This window comes from Pleurodeles waltl, chromosome 4_1 (assembly GCF_031143425.1).
Source record: "Pleurodeles waltl isolate 20211129_DDA chromosome 4_1, aPleWal1.hap1.20221129, whole genome shotgun sequence".
NCBI lineage: Eukaryota > Metazoa > Chordata > Amphibia > Caudata > Salamandridae > Pleurodeles > Pleurodeles waltl.
Genome location: NC_090442.1, coordinates 359,637,946 through 359,650,672, shown reverse-complemented (window position 1 = coordinate 359,650,672; position 12,727 = coordinate 359,637,946).

The following is a 12,727-nucleotide window of genomic DNA, read 5'->3' as shown; positions in this document are numbered from 1 at the left end:
CAGGCCAACTACCACCTATCCCACTTTTAAAAAGTTTCATGAATGGTGCTGGCAGACTTTGGTGGCATATAACGGGAGGTGCCCAAGGGACAGGGCCTACCTGGTGATAAGAGCCAGAATGAACCAGATAGCAGCAGAGATGGCAACGGAGGTAGTGGCTTGGAGACAGGGTCCCGGTACGGACCGGAGACCACAGGACCTCTTTTTGAGAATCAGACAACAGGGACACATGTGCTACCTATACGAATGAGATGGAGAAAAAGGCACCATTGGCCACCTATCCAGGCCTCTGACCCACAGGTGAGCGCTGTGGGTCAGAGGCCGGAATAGGTGGCTAATGGTGTTGATTCAGTGTGAAGAGAGGGACAGAGGGCACGGCCAAAAGGATAACTGGCTGAACTGTGAGTCCAGAACATACCTGTAACAGCGCAGCGCAAGCCCTTAAGTGTGTGGGAGATCCGACTGGAGGACCATGGTTGATCCGGTGGCGCCGCACCTGCAGGCAACGCTGGACAAGATCCTGGGGGTAAGAGGACACTAAGGTGACTCTCCAGCGGGACATTGGCCAGGTCTCGGTGGAGGTGAGCTTGCTCAGGGCAGACCACCAGAAATTGGCTGACAGGGTCCAGGAGGCTGAGACGGCTCTAGCGGAGCTCTCACCGGCACAGCGGGAGCTTGGGGCCACAGTTCTCCAGCTCTCGGAACGTGCACAATGTCTGAAACGCAGAGCAGAAGACACCGAAGGTCGCAATCGCAGAAACAATGCGCAAATCATAGGCCTTCCGGAAGGTGCTGAGGGCGCGGATATGGTGGCGTTTTGGAAGGATGGCTAAAGACAGACGTGGCTCCGGAGCTCTTTACCCCCTTTTTTGCATTGGAGCGTGTGCACCGAGTGCCAGCAAGGGTATTAGCACCGGGAAGACCCCCAAGGGTGGTTGTGGCCAAGTTACTGCATTACCAGGATAGAGACGTGCTGCTGCGGAAAGCGAGAGAGGCTGGATCCTTTCGGGTTGCAAATGGAACGGTAACATTATTCCTGGATTTTACAGCGGAGGTACAAAACAAACAAGCCTCTTACATAGCAGTGAAGAGAACACTCTGGGACGAGGGGATTCCTGTTTCCAGCCAGGTTAAGGGTGGTCACTGAGGATCGCACCACCTTTTTTCAGACTCCAGATGAGGCATGGCAATGGTTGGAGCTGCATAAGGCTGGGGGGAGTACAACTGACAAAGTGGAGAGAGTAGGGCGCCGGGGCCGCAGGAGGCCACGGAGACAGCGAAGCAAGCCCCTAATGAGAGTGGGACCAACCCAGGCTCAAAAGGAATCAGCCAAGAAGGCAGCGTTAGAGGCAGTGGCTTTGTTACAGTGCAGCGATTCTTCAATGGAGGCCAGTGGAAGGGATTCCAACCGAGCATCATAATCATCAAAGGAGGACTCTTGTAGCCCTGATGGGACTCTCAAACTGACCCCCCAAACTCCCAACAACTTGGGCTGAGTTTGTATAGGTTACTCCAGCCCCGTGATGGGGGCTTTGGATTGAATTGGGGTCCTGTTGGCTGCAGAAAACTCCCCCTCTGGATTCTCAGCCGCGCAGGCGTGAACGGCGAGAACGCAGAAGGACGTATTGTTTTAGTTGTGCATTTGCACCGTTAACTGGGCAGCCTACTGTGTGAGTGGTGCTCTGGGGAAGGGGAGTTGGGGTTTGTAGTTTCATGTTATGTGTTGAGCGCTGGAGAATATGCAATTTTGTCCTGAAGCAGATGCTGGTGACTGGGGAGGGGGAGGCGGGAGCCTGTGGTAGTGGATGCATGGAGTGTAAAGGGAGGCCTCTCCTTATATAACGATATAAAATGGCGGACTACAATCTGTTAACTTGGAACATTAGGGGGATGGGGACACTGACCAGAAGACATACAGTCTTGACTTATTTGAAGAGGAGAGGAGTGCACATTGCATTATTGCAGGAGACCCATCTTAATTCCAGTGAAGTTGACAGATTGCACCATAGATGGAGGGGACAGGTATTTGCCACCACGCACTCAACCTTTGCACGAGGCGGGCTAGTGTTGATAAGAGCAGGGGTCCCGTTCGAGGCTACATCTTTTGACATTGACCAAGAGGGCAGGTTTGTGATTGTTGAAGGTAGACTACATGGAAAACAGTTGGTACTAAGCTGTACATATGTCCCTAATCAGGACCAGGTACCCTTCTTGCAGCGCCTCTGAAGCTGACTCACTAGGCAGCTGGGGGGACAATTAGTGGTTGGAGGGGATTTTAATTGTGTCCTTGACACTGAGCTAGACCGGTCCCTTCCTCCATTTTCTGGGGCACTAACATTTAAATTGGCTAGGGGGTTGAGGGACAGGATGACTCATTGGGGTCTGGAAGATGTGTGGCAAAATCAACACCCAGGGGAGAGGGATTACTCCTGCTACTCGGGTTTGCATCAGGTACATACCAGAATAGATATAGTGGTGTGGACTGGGGATTTAGTACGCAAAATAACTCACTCAGAGTACCTGGGTTGCACCCTCTCAGACCACAGCCCGCTACTTCTTACCTGGCGCTGCATGGTGATTAGATCGCCTATCCCGATGTGGAGACTTAGGCCGGGGTCTTTAGAGGATTCACCCTATAGGGAAGCACTTAGAGCTCATCTACTGGAGCAAATTTGTGTCAATAAAGGATCTAAGGCTACCAGATGTGTGGAATGGAAAGCCCTTAAAGTAGTGACTCGGGACATTGCATGGGACAAACAGTGGGAATCACATGGACACTGGAGTGTGAGCTTGTCAGTCTAGAAAGGATAATACACGAAGCGGAGAACTCAGAGGGCAGGGACCAGACAACACGGAATAGGCTCCTCAATGCGAGAGCAACATACAATTTAGCTGAAAATCAGTTGAGACATCACAGTTACCGGAGGTATCAGGCAGCCATGCATGCGGAAGAGGGCAGATCGGGCAGTATGCTGGCATGGCTGGTGAGGCCTCAGGGGGGAGGTGCGCCAATAATGAGCGTATGTGACTCAGCAGGAGTCCGTCTACATAGGCCAGCTGAAATTAATAATGAATTTATGGATTACTATAAGACTCTGTACAGAAAACCAGGAACGGCCCTGTCTGAGGCGTTGGGGACTCATTTGGACTTGTTGCCCCTGCGCACCTTGGCACTGGAGGATAGAGTTCCATTGGAGAGCCCGGTGACACTAGAGGAAGTTAAGACAGCTATCACACAGTTGGCAGCGGGAAAGACGCCGGGTACGGACGGACTCCCTATGGAGTTTTACAATACATACTCGGATATCCTGTCGCCCATGTTAGTCGAGCTCTACGCAGAGGCGCAACGGTTGGGTACGCTACCTGAGACAATGAGAGAGGCACTGGTAGTTCCCCTGCCCAAGACTGAGGCGCGTGAAGCACCAGTGACTGCCTTTAGACCACTTTCTATGCTGAATTGCGACTTTAAGATACTAAGTAAGATTCTGGCTAGTAGACTGGTGCAACATATCCCCTCCCTAGTCCATGAGGATCAAAATGGTTTTATACCGGCACGATCCACATCCCTCAATCTTAGGCGTTTGTTTGCCCTCCTACACATGCCAAGCACCGGGAGACCGCCTGGAGCGGTGTGTCTCTCAGTGGACTTGGAGAAAGCGTTTGATTCTGTACGGTGGGAGCGATGATGCTTCGGATGGGCCTGGGTGAGGGGTGGGTGTGGTGGGTTGATCTACTGTACAGTGAAACAATGGCACGGGTGTGGACGGGCTGAATGGTGTCGGCCGCCTATCCTATATACAGAGGTACCAGACAGGGATGTGCATTGTCTCCTCTGCTGTTTGCACTGGCTGTCGAGCCCTTAGCAGCTCGGTTTCGGGCAGAGGGCCGGGGCAGAGGGGTGATGTTGGGTCAAGTGGAGCATAACATTTCACTCTATGCGGATGACATATTAGTATACATGAGGGAGGGTGAATCAGGGATCCCAGGGGCACTTGCGTTGCTGGAGGAGTTCGGCGGTCACTCAGGTCTTAGACTCAATAGAAATAAGACACATGTCTTCCCGTGGGGGGCGGGGAAGCCGCAGCCTCTATCCTGCCCAGAAGATATTGGATGGGCGCCCAGTACTTTTAAATATCTGGGGGTACAAGTGTTCCATGATTTAGGAGACCTTTGGGACGGTAACCTGGGTAGGACTCTGCACTCCTTGAGGTCCTCAGTGGTGTTTTGGCGCTCTCTCAGATTATGCACAATGGCCCGGATCTGCCTCTCAAAAATGATCATGTTACCCCGTCTGCTATACCATTTTTCCAATATACCAGTGACGATCCCAGTGAGTAGGTTCAGGGAACTGAATACATTGCTTCGAGAGCTTATATGGGATGAGGGCCGTAGGCGAACCGCCTTATCTGTCTTATGTCGACCTATTGAAGAGGGCGGACTCGGGGTTCCAGACTTCGAGCTCTATTATTTATCGTGCCAACTACAATGAATGGCTAGATGGTTTATAGGGGAAGGATGATTGTACCGTGTAACTTCTGGAGGAGAGATTAGGGGGGACCTGATATTGGCGTGAATGCTTAATAACCGGGTATCGTTACCAGTGGGAAATGTTCCGTTGACGGTGGCCTCCGCATGCTGGAGGAGGTTCCTGAGACGCATGGGAACAAAATCAGCTTATTCACCAGTGCTACCTTTGGCGGCGCTACGCCAGGGCACCACATGGAAGGTATTACCAAGAACTCAAGTTGGGGCCTGGACACGGGCGGGAGTAGAGACATTGGGAGATTTCTTCAGGGTCGAGGTGATGCGGTCCTTCACCAGCATGGAGGAGGAAAATGGTGACCCAAGAAGTCAATTCCTCCTATACCAATTTCTGACACACTCCATTAAGGAACATTGGCACACTGTGAACGCGGAGCCAGAGGTCCATACAATTCTTCACCTTTTACTGACAATGGGGGGAGATACTCACCTCATTACTAAGCTGTATAGGGCCCATTGTGACGGAACACTTGGATCCTTTCAAGAACTTAGGGCAAGATGGGAGAAAACACTGGGTAGAGTATAACTGACGCAGTATAGCGGAGGGCGCTGGCACATCCCCGTAGGATATCGCGTAACACCCGCCTATGGTGCACCCAGTACAATTATGTCCATAGAACATACATTACACCGCACAGGATACAGCTGATATACGGGGAGATCCCCGGGCATGTCCCAAACTTAAAAAGAGAATAATGTGATACTAAGTATAGAGCACCGTGAACCCACTGTGTGACATTCATGATAACCAGCTGTTGTATATTGTGAAGAAATCCCGGTGGAAATGCCTGGGGGAGGGGCAGTGATGGATGGGAGCCCACCCCTGGGTAGGGGCCCTGTTTACTCTTGACCCCGAGTCAGCATCAGAACTGTCTTACTAGCGCAAAGTTAAATTTACTAGTTACAATGATGTATCAGACATGTTGATACAGTGTTGCAGAGCGGGAAGACTCATAGAGGGGGAAAATGATGAGAGCTGTTACAGCAGAGGACAGGAGAGTTACAATGATGTGTAAATTACGTATACTAGCATATTAAGAGATGACCTGTGTTGCATACTTAGGCCCATATCTATACTTTTTGATGCAAATCAGCGATAGCGCAGATTTGTGTCAAAAAAGTTACCGCCGGCTAACGCCATTCCAACGCGCCAGCCGGGCACCTTATTTATGGAATGACGTTAGCCAGCACTGCGGCCTGGTTAGTGTCAAAATAAATGAGGGTAACCGGGCAGCGGAGGCGAAGGAAAGTCTGGGGATTGTGCGCCAAAGAATGGTGCAAGTCAGGTTAGAGTCAAAAATATTGGCTCTAACCTGACTAGCGCCATTTTTTGACACACAACCCCCATGGAAATGACTCCTGTCTTAGCAAAGACAGGAGTCATGCCCCCCTGCCCAATGGCCTACCCAGGGGACTTCTGTCCCCTGGGCATGGCCATTGGGCACAGTGGCATGTAGGGGGCCCAAGTTAGGCCCCCCTATGCCACTTTAAAAAAAGAAAAAATTATACTTACCTGCACTTACCTGCACTCACCATGGATAGGTTCCCCCATCCATGGGTGTCTTCCAGGGGTGGGCGAGGGTGGCAGGGGGTGTCCCTGGGTGCAGGGAAGGGCACCTGTGGACTGCTCCTATGGTCTCCCACCATGGAAATGAGCCCACAGGTCCCTTAACGCCTGCCCTGACCCAGGCGTTAAAAAATTGCTCAAATCCGTCTGGGCGCCTTGTTTTAAGGCCTGCCTCCTCCTGTGCGTCATTTTGATGCCGGAGGATAAATAAGGCGCACATGCCTTAGAGTCATTTTTTGCACGGGAACGCCTACCATGCATGTCATTAGCGCAAGGTAGGTTTTCACATACAAAAAATGACTCAGACTCCATAACTTTGGCACTGGACCGGTCTAGTGCCAAAGTGTAATATATATGGAGTTAGGTTTGCGCCAAATTTGCCCCAAAATAAATGATGCAAATCCGGCGCAAACAGAATGTAAATATGGGCCTTACTGTAGTGAATTTGGATATCGTTGTATTGAGATCTTGATGCTCTGTAACATACCTTGTTAATCAGAAAAAGACTTATTTTACTAGAAAACTGTCAATAAATATATCTTTAAAAAAAATGTATCTCAGGGACAAATAATAGTAGAGCCAAGTGACATGCCTATTTGCACAATGTAGAAGTGCAAGTCAAAAGGCACATGCAACTGCAAATGCAACAGCATGCCATACAGCTAGCTAAAGTAGCTGCAAGGTACACACATCAAAATGGACACATGTTCAGTAAAATGCAAAGGAAGCTTTCACCATTGTACACCCTCCATGTGTGGACACTCTAAACTCTAGCCTCCACACATGACACAAATGTCCAATCCATATCACAGGGACAGGTCAAACACTAGGCATGCTGACATTGGCTAAAACAGAACAGAATGCAATGACACCGCAGTTGGATTAACAAACAAATACTCATACAGAGTACACCTATCTTTGTTTTGGGTGACACCAGCACTGCCCACAAAGTCAGATGTTGCAAACAACAGCGAATTGATCAGCAATTAGGATCAAACAGACAACTGTATGCATACAACACAAGTTACTCAGGAACAGCGTAAACGTAGAAAAGTAATTGCAGGATAAATGTGTACCCAACAAAACATCAACTTGGGTAAATTTATAAACAATTGCTCAAGAGCAAAGGCCGTTGGTCCAGTCCACAACAGGTCATGCACATGACTGTGTCCAAACTGGACTCCAATCACTGCCAAGGAACCTCCACAGGAAGGGGCATCAAGTGGGCAGGCCGGCACCTCAGGGGCCATCATTGGGTAGGGTGGGTTGGATTTCAGATGGTTAGGTTTGGGTTTGGGAGGGTGGATCTTTTTCTTTGGAGGGGTGGGCTTCATCTTGCGGGGAGGGGTAGGGATGCTTGCAGAGGGAGGCTGGACTATGTCCCATACTGGGAGATACATTTGACAGGCCCTGGTCTTTGCAAGCTGAGCATACAGAACCTACATCACACTCACATTTCCATCACTTCCATGCATGACAGTATGTCATGTGGCCATCATCAGTGTGGCTTGTGGCTTGTGTGGCAATATGAAGGGCACAGTGAGTAATGACGTGCCTTCCAGACAACAGTTTGTCAAGGCCAGATGTTAGTTGAAAGATATGTGGCACAATACACGTTGTTCACAAGATCCCCAAATGACTCAGACAAGATGCATATACTGTTCATGCTGTAATGCACATACATGTTGTTTAACATTTACAACCATCATCAACAAATAAAGGTCATTGGATGGCAATAGAGTCTCCTAGCCTAGTTATGTGCATCCAACACAAGGATGATCTAGGACCCCAAAAAAACATCAAACGACACAATATGAATAAACACAACATATAGTACTGGTCACCAATACATGCACCATGTCCATCCCATTGATACCACACGGACTGCAACAACAGGCACACAAAAAGTCTAGCTGTCCACACAGGTGCACATTGTAGCCTGTGAAGAGGCAAAGGTTGGTGTTGTGTAGTGTCAATTGTGCCAATGAGGTGCTTACCTGAACCTCTTGTGAGACATAGAGCTGTCCATCCAGGGGAAGGACCTCACTCACAAGCCTCTACAGCCATTCTGTAGAGAAGACAGGGGCCCTTTCACCTGCTAGACATGGCACAATTTCTCCCAGAAGCGGCACACAGCAGCTGAAGTGGTGGAGGTGTTGCTGGCAGCAGTGTCAGGAGTCAAGTGAATGATTTTGCATCACCTGGCGTACATGGCTGCCATGCAGCAGTCATCACCAGTGACAGCACAGCCCTTAGGCCGTGACCACCCAGGCAACAACGTTAGCCTATTGCTGTGTCTGCTGTGGTTGGAACCACCTACCACGTGGACGACTTCTGCCTGGGGCAGCGGGTGGTTCCTGATGTCCAGTGGAGTAGGTCAGGAATCGTCCATTTTGGCGGCTTCACAAACTGTACGTGGCCCTGTAAAATGTGTAACAACAACAATAAAAGTTTAATAACATCACAAACATCATCAATCTGTCTTGTTCTGTAGGTTCGACTACACAACCACCAGTGTAGTGTGTTGCAGGGCACAGATGGCATATGACGGCGGTGAACAGGCCACCACTGCTGGTGGTATTTTTGGCGGTCAGAAAATACCCTCACATTTTGAGGGGCAATTGTCTAGCAGATAGAACGGTGTTGCCCTGATCCATGTTGTGGACACGTGTTGACAACCCTGGGGGTCACATTTGACCCCTGTGTAGTTGCCAGCTGTGATGTGTACTGGGTGTTATGTTAATCCAGTCATAAATGTTTTATAACATGGGATTATTGGCATGCATCATGTTTGTTGCTGTGGACACAATGATTAATGTACCAAATAAGTTATTTTCACACATAGGTACCCTGGGAAAGGGAGGATGTATCAACCTCCTGTCTACCATCCATTGCCAGACCTTCAGATCATGGAGGAATGCCACAGCGTCCAGTTGTACTGTCTGAATAGCAACCAATAGTGGAATTGTGCCATCAGTTGGAGCCAGATCTGATGCCAGCTAACAGTAATCCATACTGCATACCACCCATTGTACATCATGTCGGTATTGCACTTCCTGGCCACAGGGCCCTTCCAGCATACAGTAGACCTATCTGCTGGAATGTTCCAATCTATGTTCAGTCTGGTGTTAAAAGATTTCCTCTAAGCAATTTTGAAACACATTGACAGCTATATCAGGTTCTCCTGACGTGAGGATTTAGCCAATGTGAAGGCTGACTTCTATGGATTTGCCCGCCTCCCACATGTGGTGGGAGACATGGATGGCACACATGTTGGCTTGGTGCCACCACAGGCCACTGAACAAGCCTCTCGGAACAGAAAAAACTTCCATTCCATCAACGTGCAAGTAGTCTGTTTGGCGGATCTCTACATCTCACATTAGTGTGCCCATTTTCCTGGATCAGCCCAATATAATGCGGAACAGCACCATACCCCAGCTGATGTCACAACTGCATCCAGAGAGGGTCTGGCTGGTTGGTAAGTCATGTCTGTCCTGATTGTGTGTGAGCAATGTCAGGTGCTACAATCATGAAGTGAATGGCTTATTGTTGCACTTACATCCCATTCCTTAACAAAAGACTCAGCATATTCAAACCGTCCTTGGTTATTGACACCGCTGAGGAATCCAACTACGCCAAGGAAATTCCGCTTCAGTGAGGTTCATGTAAGAACACAGCACCCCGTGGAGTGAGCTTTAGGGCTCCTGAAGGCCAGATTTTGCAGTCTGGACGTGACTGGTGAAGCCCTGTTCTGCTCACCTGGGAAAGTGTGTCAGATAACTGTGGCATGATGCATGCTCCAAAACCTTGCCCTGAGGAGGAATATTCTGTACATCCCGGAGGAGGGGGAGCCTGGAGTGCCACTAGGTGACAATCCTGAAACGCCAACTGAAGATGACAGTGGTGAAGAGGAAGGAGCTGACTTGCCAGAAGATCTCATCCACAGCCCCTTCTCATGAGTGTAGGTGTGTCATGTGATGTTATGACTGTGACTGTGCAATGCACTATAGTTGTGAGAATGTGTGGAATTTAGTGTTTTTGAAACAGCTAGGGAGCTGATACTCTGCAAAAATCAGCCAAAGGCTGATTTATAAGATAGCTCTTGACAAATCCCCACCTTGATGATGTTGCTTTGTTTGAGTCAGATTCCTTGCAATGTACTTTTTTTTCCAAATGCGTGTCATTTGTATGGTTTCATGCCTATACTCCTTGATTTGTTCTTTGTGCAGGTACCTTCACCATGACATCTTCAAATGGGCTTTCCGAGTTGTGACATTGGCAGGTATGTGATGCTGTGCTGGCATACGAAGTGGACGTGGATTGGTCCAGGTAATGTGAGTCGCATAGTTTGGGTGTATCAGACCTGTGCCAAGACAGCTTGCACAGGGTTTGGAATGAAGGCCAGAAGTGCCCATTTTACTTGTTTTGTGCCCTGTGGTGGGCCTAATGCATCGTGTGTGTCCTCATGTGGTCATAAAAAGTGTAGTCCTAGATTATGACCAAGTCATTTACCCTTCAAATTGGCTAAACAGTCTTTTTGTATGACCTGTATATAGCTGTAGATGTGTTTCATTATTGCAGGCCACAGTGCCTGTGTAACAACACTGGCATATGTTTGGGACATACCACCTGATCCATGACCTTTGGATTATGATGGCCCTGTGATCAGGGAGTGTTGTACTGCCATCTGTCTGTATCTTGTATAATGTGATGTTGAATTACTCTTGTTTGGTATGTGATAAGGCTCAAGCTGTTGACATCAACCACTTCAATGTTTGCCTATTCTACAGGACAATGTCAGACTTAGCCCTCCCATCCTTGGCCTGGATATCTGTCCCTGTATACATGTTCATTTACTCAGTATGAGTCAATCATTTATGATTTCCAATAGTTCTGACCTATTGACAGCCTATGTGCTGAACACTGTAATAGTTTGTTTTGTTTGACCAGACACTTTTATGCATGTGTTTGTGTGGGGTGGTTGTGCTCCTGAGCTGGAGACTGTGTAAATGCAACATTTCTCATCTTTAACTAGTACCTTGTACCATCATCATATGGTTCACATGGTATGACATATCTAAATTGTGAAATATGAAAGAAAAATCAGCAATGAATCAGTGATGGATGATTTTATTGTGAAGCTGTGACTAATATAAAATATATGTAACATGTATCAACCAAAGAAAATGTGTGGTCACTCATGGTGAATGAAATCATTGGAGTAGATGTCACACCATTAGAAGCCCAAAGTCCAGAGTACTCCTCCCATTGAAAATAGAAGGTGGTTCAGGATCAGTTCACAAAGTGAATATGTAACACACAAAGAAGGTCCTTAAGGAAAGGGATTGTGGCAGGCAGTGGTGGGTGTCTTGTCATCCGCACCTCCTGGATTCTTTGCTGGACGTCTCCGCTTGTAGGGGAGGGGTGATAATCAGTTACAGGGACAGGGGTGTCTCTGGCTGTTAATTCCACTGCCAGGGCCTCCCTTCCTGTGGCTGCCACTGATGTTGATGGGCCTGCTGTTGATGAGCCAAAGAAAGGAGTAGACTGGTTTTCGCATGTCTCTATGGATGTTCCTCTGTAGCTGCTTGATTTCCCAGCGTTCGGTCAATTCCTGGCTCATTACACCTTGGGACTCCTGATAGACCCCAAGACATGGCTGATGGTGTCCTGGCCAAGAGCAGCCCCAGTGGCCTAACCCCTTTGGCCCACAGCATCCCTGCCAAGGACCCTATCCCCATAGGCCTGTGCCATTGCCACAATGTGCCCTCTCCAACTTATTCCTGGACCTTCATTGTCGGAAGTGTTGCGCCGGCAACTCAGGATCCAGGACTGGGGGGGTACAAGATGGTGGACACTGTGAAAGGGACACAGGTTGGGGGCAAATGGTTTCCTGTGATGTTGATGGAACAGGGCTGGGAGGAGACGTTGTGGGCAGAGTGAGACACACTGTTGGCATCTGACCGGAATGCCCAGATGGACCAGGACCATCCTCCACGTCCAGAAGTCCAGGAGTGTTGTCAGCACTGAGGGCTTCTTTGAGGGGGTAGTTGTAGTCTGTTATGTGTCCTACATGTGCCCAGTGGCATCTGGACCTGTTGATGAGAACATACTTTGTTACTGGTTGAATTGTGACATCTAACTCCAAAGGTTTAGAGTTACAGTTAGCAGGGACCTTGGGCAAAGTTAAGTTGTAGGTGATCCAATTGTGCCAAGTAACCATGGTATTGAGTGATTTCACATGACATGTGTGAAGCATGCCAACCCAATTTGACTCGAGCAGGTGATGGGACGTGCAGATCAGTTGCACTTTGGAGGATGGCCTGTAAATCACATGTTACCACTATTGCAGCCAACACAGTGGAGAGGCAAGATGTGGCTTTGAGCATTTGGCGGCCTAGTTGAATGGGATGCAGGCAAACCCACACTGTATATGTGACTGGAGTCATCATGTGCACAGTGCTATGTCAATGTGTCATCTGCTTCTAACACTCTGGTGACACAGCTTGAGGCCTTAGGAATACTTGATGTACATACTGGGTAAGGTGTCATTCCTATTCTCAATAGTTTCATCTTTGCTTAGCAAGTCAAGATGGAACTAGATAGACAGGCACATCT